General features: G+C 39.1%; 1 long non-coding RNA gene and 1 pseudogene across 1 annotated transcript; both read right to left on the bottom strand.

Moving 5' to 3' along the window:
• Window positions 1-16488, bottom strand: part of LOC127412108 (leucine-rich melanocyte differentiation-associated protein-like) — a 508385-nt pseudogene that overhangs the window by 291188 nt on the left and 200709 nt on the right.
• On the bottom strand, window positions 7966-16048 carry LOC127412110 (uncharacterized). Its single transcript, XR_007892390.1, has 3 exons — window positions 15690-16048; window positions 14749-14858; window positions 7966-8479 (listed from the first exon to the last, which is right to left on the bottom strand). It is a non-coding gene; the product is annotated as an uncharacterized LOC127412110 (long non-coding RNA).

The raw sequence follows: 16488 nt of genomic DNA, 5'->3' as shown, positions 1-16488 counted from the left end.
CAGCTATGCAGCAGCTCAGACCAGCCATTATGAACCAAATCAGTTTGATCATCTTACGTTGGTATGGCCAGCTGGTAGCTTGATTGTTGTCGGTCCAAAATGGTCTACCAGTTTGGACCAGCCAATGATCAGCTATAGACAAGCTTGTACCAGGCAATGACCAGCTTGGACCAGCTATCTTTTCCAAAAATCTGGAAACCTTCCTGACCACCTTAAGCTGATATGAAAGCTGGTTTGTTGCTGGTCCAAGATGGTCTATTTGCATGAGTTAGCCTAGCTAATGACCAGCTTGGACTAGCTTGGACCAGCTATGGACCAGTTAATGACCGGCTTAGACTAGCTACCATGTTCCACAGTTATCACAGTTATTTTTTTCCATCTGGGTATAGGAAGTCAGCACTTGACATCTCTGAGCTTCCCATCAAAAGCTTTAATGAAAAGTCTTTCTCCCAAAAGACATTGTGACATCCCATTCAACGGCTAAACATAAAGAGATTCTGCTATGTAACTGTTGCTAAGAACTTGAAAGCATGCAACATTTCAGATTTTGGATGATATGAAAGAAAGCAAGCAAGTTTCAGACACTTCACCTTCCCGTCACGTCACATCAGCCATTCCCAAACTCACTTCAATTCTTCACCCATCGCACCTATTTTCTAGCCTCTCTCACTGATAGAGACTTTGATCTCTCACACCTCTCAAGTGTCAATCAGCTCTGACTGACAGTCTGACCCTGCCTCCCAAGGGAGGGCCTGACAGGATAACAGCACTCTGACTGTCATCTCAATGGAAACTGCTCGGTATTATTCTTTACATTATTGTCCACACTTTCCTTACTATAAAAGGTAGGCTCAAAGGAACACTATAACCACTGCTCAGAGAAATGGCAGGCCCTGATTATGCCATGTGGGATGAAAGGCATATTTCTTCCTGATGGTTCTGTCGTTTTTCACTGACACAATACACTTTCTGTTCATTACTGTTTGCTAAGGGCATGCCCGGACTGAGGAACATTGCTTGGAAGTGGTTTAGCTTGTCCTTGGCATCCAATTCCTGGGGACCATTTATCTGATGATATATTTTCCTTTTGGAAGGCAAGTTCTTTCCCCAACAGGAAGGACATTGATAAGCCATCAGGGATTTGTTTATTTTGATCTATGGCCATTGCATTTACACTAGTATATTCTTTATAGCAAAGTGTACCACAAGTATGTCTCAGAACAAAATAAATCACAACATGCCAGAAAGCCATATAGTTATGTCATTAAACAGAGAACGGCATGGAAATGTCATGAAATGAGGTCAGAGTATGCAGCAAAACTGTAATTTTATCCTTGTTTCTAAGGATGTTTTTCATGCAGAAAATGAATTGACAAACATTACAGTGTGTGCATAATAAAGTGCAACCAGATTTTCCTTAATTGTTCTTAGTAAAAAGGTCATTTGACAGGATTTGGAATATATTACAATTATTCAAAGAATGACTGAGAAGATGAAGATGTAAAAGCAATGTGTGGCTTTTAGGATCTTAAGTTCTGACAGCAGCATGATTTAAAATTCAAAAACAAATAATTCCGACCCGTAGGGATACACTATTCAACATTAGTCCTGCTGACAGCACTAACCCAGTCGAAACCACATTTCTTCATCTTCAGGTTGATTAATGAAGTTGGTGTACTGACAATTTTTACATCATGCATCAATTGCCTTGTCGGCCAACAAAATAACTGGTTGTTTATATTTCGAGGCCTGTTGAACTCAACATCCCACTAGAGCAGCCCATGACAAAGATGCCTTTTTACAGCATCCACAGAAGCCTGTAAGCACAGCTCAACAGTCTGTGTGGAAACAGAGTTGAAGGGTCATGTAAACTCACAGGCAAGGCAAAGACTCAGAAGAGAAAGGCGAAACAATCGGTTCCTCATCCCGGGGGCCGCGATTGCCGAGAATGCCGAGCCGTTTGGCATGGCAAACACCTCTGCATCTGCTCTCAGGTTGTTACTCTTACTGACAGAGCAGAAAGAGAGAGCGGGAGAAAGAGGCCTTTTCAGCGTGACACTCGGCTCGGCTGTGCCAGATCAGGCTCACATTGCCATGCGACTTACTGCACCAGAGCAGGCTGGTAATGGCACTACAAGGCTACTGCTGCACACTTGACTTCCAGGCAATTCTTGGCTTGTCACTAATACACTATTGCGCGTCATATCAGGATCCATGGCTCGCTCGAAAGTAAGATCTAAAGATTTGTAGTTGAAACAAGCAAGTGCGCTCCTGCCTCAAGTCTTCTAGAATATTCCACCTGGCACTAACAGCATCTCCCACTTTCCCTCCACTAGTCTGCTACCTGGAGCCTGGCTGGGGGTTTGAGAGAAAGAACCATACAATCAAATGGCTGACTGAGAGAGGAAAATAAGAGATGTTGAACTTTGGAAAGCACCATGCTGGTGACCTGGAGCACTTTCCCCACATAAGGATTTGTATTGGGCAAAATAAAGCCTTTTGGTGGGTAGACAAACATGAAAGCGTGTCAGAATGGATTTTATTATTGAAAATGATTTTTCTACACTGGCCGTGGCTACTAACAGTCCAAAATACTGTACCTAGAAAATCAACCACTGAGGAAGATTAAAAAAAAAAAAAATCACTGCATCAGCGACAACTCTTATGATGCTTAACATTTGCTTTTAGCTTAAATGCAGCAAGCAAAGACATCCACAAATCATTCTTTACATTTACATTTATACATTTAGCAGACATAGGGAATATTCACCTTCAGGAAATCTCCACATCCATACAGTGATGCAAAAATGCTTTAAAAGGCTCACATAACCATGCCAAGCCAGGAGTTGGCGATATCATGTACGTAAAACCATAGAAGAATAAGCACGCGTACTGAAGTTCTTTTTTTCTTGACATCAAATAACATGATAGCGAAGCAAAATGGTGGTACAGACTCGTCTATCTGAACAGATGAACATAATCTGGAAGCTAAACCATTCATTGTCATACACAAATTGTGTTTGTGATGTCACCGTATTCCAAAATCTCAGAATATCATATCACAGAAAATGGAATTCTAAATTTGTCTGAGTGACTCTGTTTGCCTTTTTGACCCCAGTAAGTGTAGAGAGAGAGAGAGAGAGAGAGAGAGAGAGAGAGAGAGAGAGAGGAGAAATATTTATATATGAACCCGTACACCCACTCCCACCTTCCTAAACCAAAAGCATTCAGTGTCCACTGAGACAGTAACCACACAGCCAATCAAAGCCTTCTGGACACTGAGCAATTATCTTTACTCTATGTCATAGGTTAACTTTGAGCCAGTGACCCTAGCCACCCTCTCCCATTGCCTCCTAAAATAACCCATGGCAACATATAAGCACTGCTTGTTCATAAAACACAGGAAAAGTACATTTATTTTTCTCTGACAGGTCCAGGATCACGTTACATGTCATGTCAAGTGCAAAGCTTGAAATCACAGGGCTAGATTTTCACCTCTCACAACAGCAAGGCTTAAACTCTTGTCATTACATCAATTTATTTCAATGTCACTGGTGTGGGCTCAAGTTTGTCTAATTCAATGAACACCAACATGACTAGATTTGGATCAGACTTTATGATATTTTCCAAGCAACTAGCAAAGTGGAAAAAAACTCTCTCGGGTGCACACATATCCCTTCAAAAAGGAGATGAAGTGTACAAACAATCTGAGCTGCGGAAACAACAAAAACCTTGATAATTTGTTATTTATGGAATGGAAAAGTGCTTGGAGAATGCCTTGTGGCAGAAAAGCCTCAAAAAAGCCTTCCATTCTCTTGTTTTTTTTGTTTTTGTTTTTTTTTCATACACAGGGCGATTTGCCAAGCTACACCTCAGAAGACAAGTCTCCCCTAGGCACTCAGCTTACAAATACAGTTTGATCTGATGTAGTTTTGGATTTGTGTCTGGAGGGCTGTTCCTCATGGTGACAGTCCCGGAGGGGAGATGGGAGTATCGCATTCTGTTTGGTGTGCTCTGTCACGCCATCCAGGCCATATGCTCTCTGCTCGTCTGGGGCCTCACTGCTGCCATCTCACCAGTATGCCCTGGGTACTACGCACAACAGCTGGCTCTGCTGTTGTGGGCTCATAAAAACCCACATAAACAAGAAAGGTCAGAGTGAGCATGCTCACTTAGCAGAACTATGCAATTGCTATGGAATGCTAACATAAAATGACACACAGGTTCTGTTCCATAGTAACAAATCATCTTAAACCAGCCTATGGTGTTTTGCTGATCTTACCTGTTTTAAGTTGGTTTGGCTGGCCTCCTAGTCTGGCTAAGCTGGTGTTTAGCTGGTGAAAGTGCCCAAATACACTCTAAAATCAGCAAAACTGAGCAGCCTAATGAGCCTGACCAGGCTTGGAGACTAGCAAACCATATAAGGTTGGTTTAAACTGTTGGATTTTAAGGCATTATAGGTAATCTCTGGATGCAAAGGCAACATAACATGTATCCTGTACTAACAAGACAAAGCCAAAATGCACTGCAATGAGCTTGGATGGAAAAACAACAACAACATCCAAAATGGCTGTCGAAGTGAGGGAGTTGTGGATTATACCTACTGTATTGTATATATAATTAAATAAATACTGGAAATCATCAATAAAAATAGTTCAGTCTTATTGAAAAATGACTATTTTACCATTTTTAAAAGTTGTGTGTGCTATATTTGTATGCTTACTAGAGTATAGCACCATTAGCTTAGCAACATGCTAATGCCAAACTCGATTTAAATCAATTGTGAGTTGAGTCTCCTGTGTGCTTCACATGAGGAGTGCTAATTGTGTTGTGCACAGAGTTGCTGCCTATGTAGAGCATTCCAAATAAGTCACTTATGAGGTTTCATTTCAGTTAGGGTTGCTGCCTTAGAAGGCAGCTTCCTATGCAGGCAGTAGACAGAATCGAGCCTTGCATATTCATTAGCATGCATTCTTGTTATTCATGTTACATACTTTGGTGCAGGTCCTGACCTCTTGACAGGGGTGATCAGACACAGTGAGGTAGGGCCAATGATAGTTATGTGATCCTGTGGAGTGTCTTCTTGGGAACAGCGCACATAGAGGACCTTTAGTGAGGACGGACATGCACATCAATGTCGGTGTGAAATTCAAACAGACTGATCCAGGGCACGTTCAGGATTACACCATACCCCCCTTCCTCTGTGATTGCTTCATAGCACAATAGACTGCCTGTGAAAGGGCTGGAGTGAGCCATTAGCTCTGCTAAATTGTCGATTCATAGCTGCAGTGGGAAAAGGAAGGCTGCTTTAGGCTTGAATTACATAGCTCACCTGGAAAGCCCTGTGCCACCTCAACTCCTTCAGTAGGTGCCATTTCCTGCTGTCTAACACCCAAGTTCAATGGCATGTGTCAGTCAAAGAGTATGTTAGCTGTACTTTAGCTTTCAGGCTAAAACTTTTAGTATTAACATATAGAGGTAGATACATACAATGCTCTTGTTGATCAAATTCACACTTCCAGTTGCCCTAAAATGTTTTTGGACACTTAAGATACAATTAACGGTGCTTGAAAGTCATTTAATCAGATACAAAATATTAAAGCAAGTGGTATTACAAAAAAAAAAAAAATATATATATATATATTTAGACCATTTCCTTAGAAATAACTTAAACATTGCAATTAATAAAAATAAAAAAAGTCAGATACACTGAAGTTTCCACAGGTGTCCTAGCAGAATAACCACAGGTGTAGTTCATTACATTAATTATGGGCATGTATCACTAGGTTTGACAAACAGTAAAGACTATCTGTCTAAATTTACAGTACATGAACAGTATCTTTATTATAATTTAAAATATTCATTTTTTTTTTCAAGATTGCAAAACGTATTTTTGTTAAATGTTTAACATGTATTTGTGATATCTTTCTTTAACATAAATGCCACTTAATCTGATAATTTGTTATCTAATACAATGACATTAATATATTTTTAAGTGTGGCTTAAGTGTAAAAAATATTTTTGAGGTCACTGTATGGCTTAGACCTGCCTATGTTAATGCAACATAGAGTAATGACACACAAAAATAAAAAGAATGCAAAAGAATGCATTTCATATTTGGAAACACTGAAATTGTATTTAAAATGAATTTAAAACTATGTACAAGAAACAATTAATTTCATAAAACTTTGCCACTTATCTTTTCTTTTTTTTTTGTTAAGCTCTGACAACCTCAGTCAGCATTCGGTTTAATTACACAATGGCTGCTAACTGAGAGAAATGTGCTCGGTGATCAGCTACATCACCCAGTCCTGACATACAGCTCAATAGGGCCTTCAGGAACAATACAGCCCATCTTATTGACCACCTCTCCCAAGCAGCCAGGAGTACCATCTAACCAAGAGTGATAATTAGATGCAGAATTTACTGAAAACTGTCAATGGCAGTGTCAATAGAGGAACTCTCAGCATCCATCATCCTACAAATCAATGTCAATTTTCAGCTATGAATTCAAGAAAATGATAGCTTTCAAATATTTGGCCAGAGAAGGAAACACGAGCCTCCTCGGGGGAGGAATGAAACAGCTCAATTTCATCCTCTTGGAGTCGCTCGACTACCACCTCGCTCAATGGAAAAGGTCATAGAACATTATGGGTGGAATATCTTCTAAACAAGATGTAAAACATCAGAGGGACGTGACAGGCAGGCTCGGGCCGGCCTAACATGCAGCAGGCCTGTATATATCTCCACCCTGACAGATTTAAGGGCAGGGTCAGCAGGTGCTAGACTCAGCAGGAATTGAAGGTCAACGACATGGTCTGGACATTAAAAATAAATGTAACTGTCGCATCGCAAAGAGCAAATGAACAGAGAGTGATGTTGGAGGTAATCTTAAGAGGGGCTTAAAGATCAGCAAGGCCTGGCTTTCAGCCAGAAAATGAGAAGCACTTAGCCAATAACGAGAGCCTAATGAGGATTCCTTTAACTGCAAGCACTCGCTCTTTGATTGAAAAAACATTTGTCTTACAGTAAAACTCTGATTCATGTGTCACTTCTATTGTGGATGTGGGATTGGTAATAACCACATAAATCAGTTAATTCCGAGTAAGTGTAATAAGACTTGATAAAATAACATCATAATGCATTTGAATGGTCAAATGATGTGCTTATACTGTCCTAGCCACTCAATGCTACAGTGTGAGCATTTATAGTTTTTGGGGTGTGTGTGAGCTTTGGCAAAGTATAAGCACTTCTTCATTTTGTCATGACAGGCAAAACCCTTACTGTGCAATTACTTTTCCAGTTATAAAGCTCTCTAGATTTAATCTAAGACTAAGCATCTGAACCCTGGAATAAATGGCAGCCTCTGATAATACATGGAAAATGCTAAATGCATACTCATGGCAGTTGCGAACACCTAAATTCTTCTTGTTATCATATATTGTAACAACATGTCACCTCTGACTATTACTACTCAATTTGCCCTGATTGAAGTGAGCGTATGGTGTGAGAGGCTCTGTTCCAAAACTTAGTGAGCCGCCTTGTCGTCTACGTCCTACATAGAAAGCATTCTAACCAAAAAAGGAACTTCATACTGTAAGTGACTGATTTGCAACACTTAACATAGGCAGCAATTCCATGCGTGAAGTACACTTGATTCACAATTGATTTCAATAGAGTTTGGCATTAGCATGTTGCTAAACTAAGGCCACGATTCTCTAATAAGTATAAAAATACATATGTAGCACACACATACATAAAATTAATGAACTGATCTCAAATGGAACACACAAATAACACACAAATAACGCACATCACACAAAGAACACTGGAGACTCGACAATTGATTTTATTTTTTTTTTATGGAGTCTGGCATTACCATGTTGCTAAGCTAACAGCATGAACCTCTAAAAACCATTAAAATACATAGCACATACACATATTTGGTAAAGTACCGTACCAAGCTAAACTCTTAATAGAACACAGCTCTTAATGATGAGCAGGCTGCTTTTTTATGACCTCAGTCTCAACTAGGCTTAAACAATGTTCCTCAGGGTGACAAAGAATGAGTGTTCCAAGAAGAGGATTTATCAGCAGCCAGGGTGGAGTCATATTTAATCCCCCCTGACAGCAAACTTGCCATCAGCTTTCCACTGATAGTGGCAAATGAAAATGATTTGGGCAGATCAATCACTTGACTCATTGGTGGCTAGCCGCGTCTCCTTCATGTTTAAAAGGCACCATTGACAGACGCGCTCTAACCAACTGATTAAAGGCCTGCATCGTCTTGCTAACCTTTAATTTGAGGGATGATTGTCGCTGACTGACAAACACTTCTCTGTTGCAGTTCAAGGCGAGGATATTGACATTCAGATTCACCAGGTGCTCTCGAGAACAGATGTCAGAGTTGGCGAGGAGGCTTGACAGCAACAGCAGGTACGGTGGAGCTTGAGTGGCTGAAAGACATGTGCTCCTGGCCCTGCGGTGACAAGATGCACAACAAGTACATGCTTTGTCATTTTGTGGATGGCCTTCACTACTTTTTGCTTCAAAATAGTGCACAATAGTAGGGTCCTGGAAGTAAAAATCCCATTCATTTTCTACATAGACAAACTGAAATTTAACAACAACATAGAAACCTTTCAAGACAGACCTAACATAAGTTCAGAGGCTGTTAATCAACAATACAGTGCATTCAGAAAGTATTAAGACCCCTTATTTTTTTCACATTTTGTTATGTTGCAGCTTTATGCTAAAATGCTTTATTTTTTATTTACATCAATCTACACCCCATATGGGTGACATGGTGGCTCAGTGGTTAGCACTGTCACCTCACAGCAAGAAGGTCCTGGGTTTGAATCCTGGCTCAACTGGGCTTTTCTGTGTGGAGTTTGCATGTTCTCCCTGTGGTAAATATGAGTTTCCTCTGGGTGCCATGGTTTCCCCCACAAGTCCAAAAACATGCAGGTTAAGTGAATTGGAGACTTTAAATTGCCCCATAGGTGTGAGTGAGAGTCCCTCAGCCACAGGGGGTTGCATCAAGAAGGGCATCTGGCATAAAACCTGCAAATATATGGATCACAGATGGTCTGAGACCCTTAAACCAGTACTTAGTTGAAGCAGCGATAACAGCCTCAAGTCTTTTTGGTATGATTCAACATGCTTTGCACACTTGGATTTGGGGATTTTCTGCCATTCTTCTCTGCAGATCCTCTCAAGCTCTGTCAGGTTTGATGGGGACCATCAGCCATTTTCAGATCTCTCCAGAGAAATTCAATTGGGTTCAACTCCAGGCTTTGGCTGGGCCACTCAAGGACACTCACAGAGTTGACTTGGCTGTGTGCTTAGGGTCATTGTTCTGTTGGAAAGTGAACCTTCGGCCCAGTCTGAGGTCCTGAGCGCTCTGAACAAGATTTTCATTAAGGATATCTCTGTATTTTGCTACGTTCAGCTTTCCTTCAACCCTTACTATTCCCCCAGTCCCTGCCACTGAAAAACACCCCCACAGCATGATACTACCACCACCATGCTTCACCGCTGGGATGGTATTGTGCAGGTGATGAGCGGTACCTGGTTTCCTCCAGACGTGACTCTTGGAATTGAGGCCAGACAGTTCAATATTCATTTCATCAGACCAGAGAATCTTGTTTCTCACAATCTGAGAGTCCTTTATGTGTTTTTTTTTATATGTGTTGCACTGAGGAGAGGCTTCCGTCTGGCCACTCTGCCATAAAACCCAGATCAGTGGAGTGTTGCAGAGATGGTTGTCTTTCTGGAAGATTCTCCCATCTCCACACATGATCTCTGGAGCTCAACCAGAGTGACCAACGGGTTCTTGGTCACCTCTCTTACCAAGGCCCTTCTCCCCCGATTGCTAAGTCTGGCTGGGCGGCCAGCTCTAGGAAATGTCCTGGTAGTTCCAAACTTTATCCATTTAAGAATTATGGAGGCCACTGTACTCTTGGGAACCTTCAATGCAGCCGGAATTTTGTGTAGCCTTTCCCAGATCTGTGCCTCGTCACAATCCTGTTTCTGAGCTCTACAGGCAGTTCCTTTGACCTCATGGCTTGGTTTTTGCACTGATATGCATTTTCAGCTGTGATGCCTTATAGAGACAGGTGTCTGCCTTTCTAAATCATGTCCAATCAATTGAATTTGCCATAGGTGGACTCCAATCAAAGTGTAGAAACATCTCAAAGATGATCCAGAGAAATGGGATGCACCTGAGCTAAATTTCAAGTGTTATAGCAAAGGGTGTGAAAACTCATGTCAATGTGATATTTCAGTTTTTTATTTTTAATAAATTTGCAAAGTTATTAAAAATCTGGGGTTTGCTTTGTCATTATGGGGAATGGAGTGTCGATTGATGTGATTTTTTTTTTTATATATATATATATAATTTAAAGCATTTTAGCATAAGGCTGCAACATAACAAAATGTGAAAAAAAAGAAGAAAAAAAGGGGGGTCTGAATACTTTCTGAATGCACTGTATATGCTCCTGCTAAGCAATCAGTTTGCATTATTTCAACTTCATTAAAAAAAATAAAATAATAATAAAAAATAAATAAGTGTTTTATAGTCTTTAATTCCTAGTGAAGAACTACACTACCCATAATACTGAAGAGAGCTCCACCAATCAGAGAAGTCACAGTTACCATGGAAATAAACATTGTAGCTCTGCAGCGACCATCCACTCCCATGAAGCACAATAGATGACATAACTGTGTCAGTCTCCTTACACTCTCAAACTATTTCTATATTTCTATATATCTGAATATTTAATGTAATATATATATATATATATATATATATATATATATATATATATATATATATATATATATATATATATATATACACAGGTGCATCTCAATAAATTAGAATGTCGTGGAAAAGTTCATTTATTTCAGTAATTCAACTCAAATTGTGAAACTCGTGTATTAAATAAATTCAATGCACACAGACTGAAGTAGTTTAAGTCTTTGGTTCTATTAATTGTGATGATTTTGGCTCACATTTAACAAAAACCCACCAATTCACCATCTCAAAAAATTAGAATACATCATAAGACCAATAAAAAAAACATTTTTAGTGAATTGTTGGCCTTCTGGAAAGTATGTTCATTTACTGTATATGTACTCAATACTTGGTAGGGGCTCCTTTTGCTTTAATTACTGCCTCAATTCGGCGTGGCAAGGAGGTGATCAGTTTGTGGCACTGCTGAGGTGGTATGGAAGCCCAGGTTTCTTTGACAGTGGCTTTCAGCTCATCTGCATTTTTTGGTCTCTTGTTTCTCATTTTTCTCTTGACAATACCCCATAGATTCTCTATGGTGTTCAGGTCTGGTGAGTTTGCTGGCCAGTCAAGCACACCAACACCATGGTCATTTAACCAACTTTTGGTGCTTTTGGCAGTGTGGGCAAGTGCCAAATCCTGCTGGAAAATGAAATCAGCATCTTTAAAAAGCTGGTCAGCAGAAGGAAGCATGACGTGCTCCAAAATTTCTTGGTAAACGGGTGCAGTGACTTTGGTTTTCAAAAAACACAATGGACCAACACCAGCAGATGACATTGCACCCCAAATCATCACAGACTGTGGAAACTTAACACTGGACTTCAAGCAACTTGGGCTATGAGCTTCTCCACCCTTCCTCCAGACTCTAGGACCTTGGTTTCCAAATGAAATACAAAACTTGCTCTCATCTGAAAAGAGGACTTTGGAACACTGGGCAACAGTCCCGTTCTTCTTCTCCTTAGCCCAGGTAAGATGCCTCTGATGTTGTCTGTGGTTCAGGAGTGGCTTAACAAGAGGAATACGACAACTGTAGTGTCTGTGTGTGGTGGCTCTTGATGCCTTGACCCCAGCCTCAGTCCATTCCTTGTGAAGTTCACCCAAATTCTTGAATCGATTTTGCTTGACAATCCTCATAAGGCTGCGGTTCTCTCGGTTGGTTGTGCATCTTTTTCTTCCACACTTTTTCCTTCCACTCAACTTTCTGTTAACATGCTTGGATACAGCACTCTGTGAACAGCCAGCTTCTTTGGCAATGAATGTTTGTGGCTTACCCTCCTTGTGAAGGGTGTCAATGATTGTCTTATGGACAACTGTCAGATCAGCAGTCTTCCCCATGATTGTGTAGCCTAGTGAACCAAACTGAGAGACCATTTTGAAGGCTCAGGAAACCTTTGCAGGTGTTTTGAGTTGATTAGCTGATTGGCATGTCACCATATTCTAATTTTTTGAGATAGTGAATTGGTGGGTTTTTGTTAAATGTGAGCCAAAATCATCACAATTAAAAGAACCAAAGACTTAAACTACTTCAGTCTGTGTGCATTGAATTTATTTAATACACGAGTTTCACAATTTGAGTTGAATTACTGAAATAAATGACCTTTTCCACGACATTCTAATTTATTGAGATGCACCTGTATATATATATATATATATATATATATATATATATATATATATATATATATATAATGCATGTAAATTGACAGATTTACATTGTACCATTGGTTTTGATTCGATGACATCACTCACAATGCATCATAAAAGACTTTAAGTACACAATCTTGTACCTTTTCCCCACTGATTTTTAACATACTATCCTTCAAATACAATTTTGTAATGCTGTGATTCATCTCGGAACTGATTGATTTGGTTCATGGCTTATAATTGTCCTTACATCCCTATGGAGAAAATGAATGGGGCTTCCGCATTACCAAAGCTGCTGAAAAATAGGGCAGTCACTGTTGCACTCTATCACCATGAAAGCACATCTGTTCACTGGGTCTCTGTTCCCCCTGCCTTCATCTTGACCTGCCATTAATTTGGTCCGAATGACTGTGGGTGTAACAATGTGAGAGGGGTGTGAGGAGCATGTCTCTCTACCCAAGTCTGAGACATGACTGAACACATGTCCTACCCACCACTGGGTTAAAAAAAAATCCCTCCGCTAGCTCTGTGGTTGATATACTAATGTCATCTCTGCTGGCAGCTATGTAAAAGGGAAGTAGTGGTAACAGATAAGATATCTAAGTCAATATGCCTGTTGTGCTAAGCCCAATCCCTCTGTCCCATTCGAGCTGGCAGCTCTCTAAGAGCTGTGCAGGGCTATGAGATGTTTTTTTTTTTTTTTTCCTTACGCGCAACTTGATACACCAGATAAAGAGAGGGGAAGCAAAAGTCTAGCACATGGATACTGACATCGGGAGATTTGGGGGTATGCATGATAAAGACTCTGCCCATGAGAGAGCAGGTCATAAAATATTAATCAAGAATGTTTAGTGAAAGCACAGCAGACTAATATGATATTTTGCGATTTGGAGAATCATCCGCAGTGTGACCTAATTTGTCCAAAATATGGTACAAATTCAAATATCCAAAAACGCAGTGGAAGTACTTTGTTCATAATGTGAATTTTTCAATCAGTTTTGTGGAACAGGCCTTTGCTATAGGCATATTTTTGGTGAACAACCATAGTTAATAGCAGTTCAGACATTTAGTAAGCACTTGGTGTGTCAACTGCATGCCTCTTTAAAGCTGTCATTCAATTAACACATTCAAAAGTATAATAAAACCTCATTGACGAAAAAAAAAAAAAAAAAAAGCAAAGTTCAACGCCTATTTTTACATGAGCACAAACACTGAACAACACTTAACAAAAACAGACTCCACTTAGTTTGGTTTGGTTATTTAGAATGTGAATTCTTCACAGTATATCTTAAAAAAAAAAAAAAAAATACATGTTTTCCTTAACCACATTACAATACACAAACTTTTTGAACAGTCTAAAAAGTCCAAACCAGACTACTGTCAGTATCATTAATGCATAATATTTCAAAATAACCAAAATAACCCTTATTGGAAACGATGCAGAAATTGATGCAAAGTACAAATAACCAGATATTAAGGATTTAAATGTCATGTTCCAATTGTATTTTTATATACTGAATGGGGTAATTGTTGAAATAAATGACCATAATAATCTTGTGTACCAACTCAAAGTATGACTCAGAGTATGAAGGTTTGGCCAAGATGTTCCAGTTAGGGTTGACAACCCATTTTCCTGAATTGAACACGTTAAGTTGAAACATGTCCTCACAAAAACGGTAGACTCCTAAATGTTAGCTTGGGCTCCACTGAATCCCTGGACAGAGCTTCTTTAAAACCATATTGAACAATCTTTTAATAATATTAAAAATTACTTTTGGTTAGTGTCTGTAACTGTGACCTTACTATTAATAATCATAGAGCTGCTGGAAATCAACTGAGAAAAATATTCATATCATAAACTTATGATTATGGTGGGTCTCTTATGCCTTATGCCTCACCCACACTCATTTTAAACACTTAATATTACCCTGCACAGTTAATCATTTCACAATTCTGTCTTCTTTATGTACTGAATAAAGAAGGTATTTCCAATATGTTCTGTATCTTGAGAAACTGGACCCAACACATATTTGACCTTGTTTTGAAGTGATTTATGTTTTCCTGTAAGACATATGTACACTGTGTACTGTGAAATGTTTGCATTAATGGGCTTTGAATTACGATGAGATCGTAATGCAACCACGCACACATACACACACAAGCACACCCACACGCTACACTTGCAAACACGCACTTGCACACACTGTCAGAACTTACAGTATTACATCATTCTGACAAAACAAAAAACAAAAATTGTTTGACAATACATTTACTATTCATATAATCCGCAGTAATGCCACAGTAAATACCTGGAAGATCTTCTGAAAGCATGTCCTCTCTTGCTTCAATGTATATTTTGGCCAAAATAATTTTTTTCCTTTAAACACTGGACAGTTGATGAATGGATTTCATCACATAACTGAAAAAATTAAAATAAAATAAAAAATAAAAATAAAATAAAATAAAAGAATATATATATATATATATATATATATATATATATATATATATATATATATATATATATATATATATATTTATATATATATTGTAATTGAAAGTTAATCATTCACATTAACTTGATATTAAAGTGGTCACACCAGTCTTATAGAAATAGTTCACCAAAAAATGAAAATTATGTCCTAACTCACCCTTATGCCACTCCTAACCTGTATATCTTTTTCTTCTGTGGAACACAAAAGGTGAATATTTGACATTTTCGTAGTGTTTAATGGCAATAATGTAAGTGGATGGTGACTTATGGGGGAAAAATACCATAAAACTACAGTAAAAGTAATCAATGCTACTTAAACTATATACCAAGTTTGTTCACAGTATGCAATGAAAACCAGTGAGGTTTTCGGTGCTTTATTGCTTGAATTTGATAGTAAATAACAACTTAAATTATGTTCTGTTCGTCAAAGTGGTCATATCACTACAGAAAACTTGGAATACATTGCATCTTTTATTTCAAATACTTTTATTGTGCTTTATGTCCCACAGAATTCACCTTTTATGTTACAAAGAAGAAAAGAGTCATGTTGGTTTGAGTAAAAGACAGAATTTTCCTTTTTGTGTAAACTATCAAACAACTTCTCAGCAACATAAAAATATTAAAATGTTCAAGTGACGGATATATTCATGCCCCTTGCTCTTTACAATGTAGTTCTAACCTACTGTTCCACGTACACCGAAATCAAACATGTATTTTAAGCTGATAATTGACAAAATTATCCGTGATATTACTTACACCGGAGAGTTTTTATCCACCAGTCATTCCATCTTCCTTCTCCCTTCTCCACCATGAAAAAAGTTTGCTGCATCCGGTCTTTAACAACCAAGGTATCTGGCAGCATCTTGCCATACAGTACATTCAAAATATTTACATGTCCCACAAAGGTGCATCCTCATCAATGACAGCAAATTCCTGTTGGATCCTGTGAAAGACCTCTTGCTCGGTTGGGAAGAGGAAGTGGGAGCCAGGAGAACATCAAAATGTAAGACATTTATTCACACTTTTCAGTGTACAAACATGATCAGCTTTTCAGCTCAACAAATAAACACCCATACACACAAGCATTGCTTTGCAGCCGCTGACACACACACACACACACACACACACACACACACACCATTGTTTTTCAGTCTGCGGTCACCCACACACACATTTGGCTTTGTGCATCTCTCTTCTCGTCTGCCGCTTTCTCCTCTCCTTAAGTACTCCCGTGCATCTCTCTGGAACCCGAGACCGGTGTGGAGCTCATTCTCCACTCTTCTCCCCCGGCCTCATTCTGCCCAGCATCACTTGGCCCCGCCCCGAGCCAAATAAAAAGTGCAGAGGAAAGTATTTGTTCAATCTCAAATGTACAAACAATTTGTAATAACTCTTCAGTTATAAAGAGCATTACTGCTTTCAATGACTAGTAGCTACAGTATATGTACTGTGAAAAGCAGTGTTGGGGGTAACGCACGTTACATAATCAGATTACTTTTTCGAGTAATGAGTAAAGTAACTCAATATTTATTTATTTTTTATTTTAGACCATAAT

The sequence above is a fragment of the Myxocyprinus asiaticus genome, chromosome 21 (assembly GCF_019703515.2).
Source record: "Myxocyprinus asiaticus isolate MX2 ecotype Aquarium Trade chromosome 21, UBuf_Myxa_2, whole genome shotgun sequence".
NCBI lineage: Eukaryota > Metazoa > Chordata > Actinopteri > Cypriniformes > Catostomidae > Myxocyprinus > Myxocyprinus asiaticus.
This window is presented reverse-complemented; position numbering and strand designations above follow the sequence as displayed.